General features: G+C 47.0%; 1 pseudogene; it reads right to left on the bottom strand.

Moving 5' to 3' along the window:
• Window positions 1-2,214: 2,214 nt before the first annotated feature.
• Window positions 2,215-7,126, bottom strand: LOC119967977 (annotated as a pseudogene).
• Window positions 7,127-8,509: the final 1,383 nt, after the last annotated feature.

The raw sequence follows: 8,509 nt of genomic DNA, 5'->3' as shown, positions 1-8,509 counted from the left end.
TGTGCCTCCAACTTTGCAGCCTCTGATGAGAGGGTCGTGCAAATTCATGAGACGGCCAGGGATCCTCTGCTCCAGTGGGCGATGCAGCACCTCACGAATGGCTGGCAGAAGGGACAGTGTCCCCAGTTTTACAATGTCAAGGACCATCTAACGGTGGTAGACGGCATCCTCATGAAGCTTGACAGAATTGTGATCCCACAGAGCATGCGAGATTTGGTTCTCGGCCAAATACACGAGGGTCACCTGGGGGTCGAAAAGTGTCGCCGTCGAGCCCGAGAGGCAGTATACTGGACAGGCATTGGCCAAGATGTCGCCAAAGGTGGTTAGCATAAATGCTTCACAGCTCCAGGGTCCCAGGTTCGATTCCCGGCTGGGTCACTGTCTGTGTGGAGTCTGCACGTCCTCCCCGTGTGCGTGGGTTTCCTCCGGGTGCTCCGGTTTCCTCCCACAGTCCAAAGATGTGCGGGTTAGGTGGATTGGCCATGCTAAATTGACCGTAGTGTCCTAATAAAAGTAAGGTTAAGGGGGGGGTTGTTGGGTTACAGGTATAGGGTGGATACGTGGGTTTGAGTAGGGTGATCCTGGCTCGGCACAACATTGAGGGCCGAAGGGCCTGTTCTGTGCTGTACTGTTCTATGTTCTAACACGGACCTCAGTTGCCTGACGTGTCAAAGATTCCAGCTGGCCCAGCCTAAGGAGACTCTACAGCAGTATGAGTTGGTGACCTCCCCATGGTCCAAAGTCGGTGTTGACCTGTTCCATGCCAAGGGGCGTGACTATGTCCTCCTCGTGGACTACCTTTCCAACTACCCCGAAGTGGTCAGACTGTCTGACCTCACTTCGGCGGCGGTGAACAAGGCATGCAAGGAAACTTTTGCCCGACATGGGATCCCACTTATCTTGTTATGCTCCAGGTGTAGCATAAGCGGCTTCCTTGTGGTGCACTCGACAAAGGAAGGATCAGATGTGAAGGCAACTCCAACACGTTTATTAAACTATATACACTTCTATAACTTGGGTTCGACACTACTGTTAATCCGACTATAGCTACTCAGACTGACTAACCAGACTGCTACAATCCACGTGGTGAGAGTGATAGTGAATCAACCCTGTGTCTGTACTCACTGACTGTCTCCACTGGAAAGAGGCAGATCATGTGTGTGGTGTACTTTATATATGGGTTGGTGTAATGTCTTTCTGTGGTCGTGTAACCTCTGTGAGTATCGTGAGTGCCCACTGGTCGTGTCCTATCTAACTGATCTATTGGTTGAGTGTGTGTGTACGATGTCTCTAGTGCTCCCTTTAGTGTGTAACTATTCTACATGTATGTACATTAACCCCTTAGAACATAGAACATAGAACAGTAGAGCACAGAACAGGCCCTTCGGCCCTCGATGCTGTGCCGAGCCATGATCACCCTATTCAAACCCACGTATCCACCCTATACCCGTAACCCAACAACCCCCCCCCCCCCCCCTTAACCTTACATTTTAGGACACTACGGGCAATTTAGCATGGTCAATCCACCTAACCCGCACATCTTTGGACTGTGGGAGGAAACCGGAGCACCCGGAGGAAACCCACGCACACACGGGGAGGACGTGCAGACTCCACACAGACAGTGACCCAGCCGGGAATCGAACCTGGGACCCTGGAGCTGTGAAGCATTTATGCTAACCACCATGCTACCGTGCTGCCCTTGTGTATTTACAGTGATGAACATCACCACATCCCCCTTTTTTACATGTTACATTTCTCTGTACAGTAAGAAAATTTAACACAAAACAGGTAGATAAGTTAAGGTATATCCAAGTCAGGAAAACAGTGATTAAACAATAAGTCTAAATTATATGTGTGAGTCCAAAAAAAAAATCAAACAACGAGGTCAAATGCCTCTCTTGGTGGATTGGTGAATTTGATGATTTTGATGGTGGCATATCCTTGTGAACCCCAGCATTGTCCCTGTGCCACAGGAACCAAGAAGTGGTCAAATCACTTCACAGACTGTGATGAAGTCTCTTTTTTTTTCTTACGATGCCTGTGATAGCGATCAATTTTGTCTCCAAATCTTATTTCTGTCAGATGTCCAATTAGTTCAACCATTCTTAGTTGATCATTCTCTCTTTGAGCGTCCTGGTTAGATCGCATTGAGCGGGTGCTGTCCCACCCGCTTTTGTGAAAACACACAGTGAAAGGAGATACATCTCGAAGAGATCACTTCTCTTTTTTCTGCTTGTCCAGATCACACTGAAGCAGCTCTGTATCCTCCTCATGGCGCACCCTCCCGCACATTTTAGTGTCACCGTGAAAATTACATTGACATTTATCCACTAACATTTCTTCACGTGATTCTGTTGTACTAGTACTATCCTCAGAATCTCCAAATGTGTCAGATATACTTATTTCTGGACAGATGAATTCACAAGCTGTAACATCAGATTGACATGCAGCATTATACCCAGAGAGACCAGGGTGTGCTGGTGCATGAGTCACAGAAAGTTGGTTTACAAGTGCAACAGGTGATTAAGAAGGCAAATGGAATTTTGTCCTTCATTGCTAGAGGGATGGAGTTTAAGACTAGGGAGGTTATGTTGCAATTGTATAAGGTGTTAGTGAGGCCACACCTGGAGTATTGTGTTCAGTTTTGGTCTCCTCATTTGAGAAAGGACGTACTGGCGCTGGAGGGTGTGCAGAGGAGATTCACTAGGTTAATCCCAGAGCTGAAGGGGTTGGATTATGAGGAGAGGTTGAGTAGACTGGGACTGTACTCATTGGAATTTAGAAGGATGAGGGGGGATCTTATAGAAACATTTAAAATTATGAAGGGAACAGATAGGATAGATGCGGGCAGGTTGTTTCCACTGGCGGGTGAAAGCAGAACTAGGGGGCATAGCCTCAAAATAAGGGGAAGTAGATTTAGGACTGAGTTTAGGAGGAACTTCTTCACCCAAAGGCTTGTGAACCTATGGAATTCCTTGCCCAGTGAAGCAGTTGAGGCTCCTTCATTAAATGTTTTTAAGATAAAGATCGATTGAAGAATAAAGGGATTAAGGGTTATGGTGTTCGGGCTGGAAAGTAGAGCTGAGTCCACAAAAGATCAGCCATGATCTCATTGAATGGCGGAGCAGGCTCGAGGGGCCAGATGGCCTACTCCTGCTCCTAGTTTTTATTACTACTAGCCATCCCTGAATTGGTACCCCTGCATTGTTCTGATAATGTAGTCAGATTTTGTTGATTAGATTTTTCATCTGGATAATCAGGGTGACACGGAGTAGGATCTTTGTTGGTCAATGAACATACACTTCTATCTTTTGAGAGAGTAGATATTCCATGGCAACATCCTATTGTAAAATTCAATCCATCATCTTGCTGACTGAATTCACAGGTGTCATTGTTTGAGCCTTCAGTCATACACTGTTTACTTTGTGTTGGAGATTTTGATGTCAAATCTGAGAAACTGAATTGACACAGTGAACTATCTTTGTCCATCAGTGAATGCCGATCGTTTTTTGAGGGTGTCCCTGCCAGTTCCATCGAAGAGTTTTGTCTGATATCTGAACATGGAGAGCGGTTGATGGCATTTGATGAACCTTTACTTTCACATTGCTCTTTTTCATCTCCCACTTCATCCTCAGGTACCTCTGAACCTGTGGTATACTCTTCATCTTCAGAACACATCGCTTGCTGTTTCAGCTGCAAACTCCAGTTTTGCAAAAGTGAAAAAGTTGTGACATCTCCGATTTTCTATCCGTTCAATGAATTAGGTTCAGCTAAGATGTCAAAATCAAGCTCCTGTTCTGGAGAAAGATGTGTGTTTGCATGACTTTCCTCCGTGTTACAGAATGGCACACAGACAACATTCTTGTGCTGCAAGAGATCACAGTACAATTGACTGACTGGTACTGAAGTAACATTGCCATTTTGAAGCTGATTGGCAAATTTGACAACACGATCCCGCACTTTACAACCTGTGCTTGCCTGAAGAGGATCAAACCGTAGAACTTTCTGCTTGCAGCAAGGGTAGAACCCAATGCCAGGAGTGGGCAGCTGGTTGTTTATGGAAAGAGACATTACTTGTTCTGGGTGATACTAACTTGGGAGAGGTCAGTGCATTGGAAAATCTTTTTACATTTTGTGAGGGCAACCAACTTATACATAGAACATAGAACGATACAGCGCAGTACAGGCCCTTCGGCCCTCGATGTTGCACCGACATGGAAAAAAAACTAAAGGCCATCTAACCTACACTATGCCCTGATCATCCATATGCTTATCCAATAAATTTTTAAATGCCCTCAATGTTGGCGAGTTCACTACTGTTGCAGGTAGGGCATTCCACGGCCTCACCACTCTTTGCATAAAAAACCCACCTCTGACCTCTGTCCTATATCTATTACCCCTCAATTTAAGGCTATGTCCCCTCGTGCTAGCCACCTCCATCCGCGGGAGAAGGCTCTCGCTGTCCACCCTATCTAACCCTCTGATCATTTTGTATGCCTCTATTAAGTCACCTCTTAACCTTCTTCTCTCTAACGAAAACAACCTCAAGTCCATCAGCCTTTCCTCATAAGATTTTCCCTCCACACCAGGCATCATCCTGGTAAATCTCCTCTGCACCCGTTCCAAAGCTTCCACGTCCTTCCTATAATGAGGCGACCAGAACTGTACGCAATACTCCAAATGCGGCCGTACTAGAGTTTTGTACAACTGCAACATGACCTCATGGCTCCGGAACTCAATCCCTCTACCAATAAAGGCCAACACACCATAGGCCTTCTTCACAACCCTATCAACCTGGGTGGCAACTTTCAGGGATCTATGTACATGGACACCGAGATCCCTCTGCTCATCCACACTACAAGAATTTTACCATTAGCCAAATATTCCGCATTCCTGTTATTCTTTCCAAAGTGAATCACCTCACACTTCTCCACATTAAACTCCATTTGCCACCTCTCAGCCCAGCTCTGCAGCTTATCTATGTCCCTCTGTAACCTGCAACATCCTTCCGCACTGTCTACAACTCCACCGACTTTAGTGTCGTCTGCAAATTTACTCACCCACCCTTCTGCGCCCTCCTCTAGGTCATTTATAAAAATGACAAACAGCAACGGCCCCAGAACAGATCCTTGTGGTACGCCACTCGTAACTGAACTCCATTCTGAACATTTCCCATCAACTACCACTCTCTGTCTTCTTTCAACTAGCCAATTTCTGATCCACATCTCTAAATCACCCTCAATCCCCAGCCTCCGTATTTTCTGCAATAGCCGACCGTGGGGAACCTTATCAAACGCTTTACTGAAATCCATATACACCACATCAACTGCTCTACCCTCGTCTACCTGTTCAGTCACCTTCTCAAAGAACTCGATAAGGTTTGTGAGTCATGACCTACCCTTCACAAAACCATGCTGACTATCCCTAATCATATAATTCCTATCTAGATGATTATAAATCGTATCTTTTATAATCCTCTCCAAGACCTTACCCACCACAGACGTTAGGCTCACCGGCCTATAGTTACCGGGGTTATCTCTACTCCCCTTCTTGAACAAAGGGACCACATTTGCTATCCTCCAGTCCTCTGGCACTATTCCCGTAGCCAATGATGACCTAAAAATCAAAGCCAAAGGCTCAGCAATCTCTTCCCTGGCTTCCCAGAGAATCCTAGGATAAATCCCATCCGGCCCCGGGGACTTATCTATTTTCACCTTGTCCAGAATTGCCAACACTTCTTCCCTACGCACCTCAATGCCATCTATTCTAATAGCCTGGGTCTCAGCATTCTCCTCCACAATATTATCTTTTTCTTGAGTGAATACTGACGAAAAGTATTCATTTAGTATCTCGCTTATCTCCTCAGCCTCCACACACAACTTCCCACCACTGTCTTTGACTGGCCCTACTCTTACCCTAGTCATTCTTTTATTCCTGACATACCTATAGAAAGCTTTTGGGTTTTCCTTGATCCTACCTGCCAAAGACTTCTCATGTCCCCTCCTTGCTCGTCTCAGCTCTCTCTTTAGATCCTTCCTCGCTTCCTTGTAACTATCAAGCGCCCCAACTGAAACTTCATGCCTCATCTTCACATAGGCCTCCTTCTTCCTCTTAACAAGAGATTCCACTTCTTTGGTAAACCACGATTCCCTCGCTCGACCCCTTCCTCCCTGCCTGACTGGTACGTACTTATCAAGAACATGCAATAGCTGTTCCTTGAACAAGCTCCACATATCCAGTGTGCCCAACCCTTGCAGCCTACTTCTCCAACCAACACATCCTAAGTCATGTCTAATGGCATCATAATTGCCCTTCCCCCAGCTATAACTCTTGCCCTGCGGGGTATACTTATCCCTTTCCATCACTAACTTAAAGGTCACCGAATTGTGGTCACTGTCTCCAAAGTGCTCACCTACCTCCAGATCTAACACCTGGCCTGGTTCATTACCCAAAACCAAATCCAATGTGGCCTTGCCTCTTGTTGGCCTGTCAACATATTGTGTCAGGAAACCCTCCTGCACACATTGTACAAAGAACGACCCATCCAATGTACTCGAACTATATCTTTTCCAGTCAATATTTGGAAAGTTAAAGTCTCCCATAACAACTACCCTGTTACTTTCGCTCTTTTCCAGAATCATCTTCGCCATCCTTTCCTCTACATCCCTAGAACTATTAGGTGGCCTATAGAAAACTCCCAACAGTTTATAGTTCCCCATAAACGCAAGTACACATCTTGCCAAGACTTCAAGACTACATAAAGACTATTAATGCACTCGTGCACATCCCAGCTTTTATCTCTAATGTACAAATATATTATATTTTTTCGACGATCGATATTTATTTTCAGAGGAGTACAAGTAAGCATTTTCTCAGTTTCTTTGGTAAGAAGTTTCTTACATAGGCTACCTCTGTACAATGTATCAGCACTTGCTGGGGAGTCTGGGTCCTTGTACTCTGGATCAAACAGCCTCTCAACCTTCTTGCAAAATAGTTTACTTTTAAACTTATCTTTTGTGTCTTTTATTTCATCAGCTTCATTGTGTGTGAAAAGGTCAACAACACGCGGGGTCAGTGTTCCATTAGTACAGTTCATATTGCAAGGAGTAGCTACCATGGCACTCATGTTTTCACACTCGATGGATGATACGAGGCCGTCACACAGTTACTCGTGTTAGTGAGCGTTGTGGCATCTGCTCTCACCTTGAGCGTGCCGTCGCCGAGGTTGCGGCGCTCCCTGTCTCGAGTCAAGTTTGTGTTGACCGAGTCATCGTTGGTTCGTTGGCGCTCCTCGTCCAGAGTTTCGTGTACCGTGGATAGAGCCTCAGTAGCTGCGTACTTGGGTTGGGTAAGTTGTCAGTGTCGTCATCTAGCAGCGCAAACAATGTGGGTGGACCGTCATTCTTTTGCTGTTGATCGGCAGTTGGGCTGGGATCGTCACCGTCGCCTTGTTCTGCACTGGAGCACGATGGACCGTCATTGTCGTCCTGCTGTGCGTCGGTGTGTGGTGGGCTGTCATGGTCCTCCTGCTGTTTGCTGGAGCATGGCAGACTTGCATCGTCAGCTGCGAGCTGGTCAGAAGACGTTGCTAGAACCTCATTCGCTTGTGCCTGCAAGGAGGACTGCGCGTTGAAGTCTTGCGTTATTTCTGACGTGGAGGCTGTCCACGTGCTCGCTGTGGAGGCTGACGACACTGTAGTCACGTCTTGTGTGTGCAAGGACTGCACACTGGAGTCGTGCGTGTCTGCAATCGTGGAGTCTGTCCACGAGCTCGCTGTGGAGGCGTGTGACACTGGAGTCACTTCCTGTTTGTGCAAGGACTGTACTCTGGAGTCTTGCGTTTCTGCAATTGTGGAGTCTGTCCACAAACACACTGTGGAGGCGTGTGACACTGGAGTCACTTCTTGTTCAGGCAATGACTGCGGTGTGGAATCTTGCGTGTCTTCTTTCGTAGCATCGGGAGCCCTTAGTGGTCCACACTCTGTGTGGCAGCAGGCCACTCTCTGTGGGCTTGAACCGTGGTCTGGCTGTTGGTTTCAGTACGGGGGTAGCCTCCCAAGGTGAAAGGATCGTCATCGTCTTCGAGGACCATGTCGTTATGGTCTGCGTCGGAGCTGGAATGGGGCTTGCGAGGTCCAGAAAAAATAAACAGGTCAGTCTAGAAGTTTTCCATGTCGGAATCATCGATTTGGGCTTGTTGCAGGGTTCCTTGGAGGTAAGTTTCATGTTGTTGTTCAAATTGAGGCGTTGTGCAGTCATTACAGGTTAAAGGTGGTCGTTTCGCCGCTTTAAGAGAGCTGTTTTTCGATTTGGGACGTTTCCCCTTTAAATGGGCGTGGTCCGGGCCCTCTGGCGTCATGACGCATGTGACGTCAGACGCAGGAAGCGTTCGGGCATGCGCGCATTGCTGTTCCTGGGCGGCGGGCCGTATTTGCCATTGCGCATGTGCCTGATCCCGCGCATGCGCAAACGGGCCCTCCCGTTCGGCAGCTCCTGCACCAAGATGGCC

This window comes from Scyliorhinus canicula, chromosome 6 (genome assembly GCF_902713615.1).
Source record: "Scyliorhinus canicula chromosome 6, sScyCan1.1, whole genome shotgun sequence".
In the NCBI taxonomy this organism is placed as follows: domain Eukaryota; kingdom Metazoa; phylum Chordata; class Chondrichthyes; order Carcharhiniformes; family Scyliorhinidae; genus Scyliorhinus; species Scyliorhinus canicula.
This window is presented reverse-complemented; position numbering and strand designations above follow the sequence as displayed.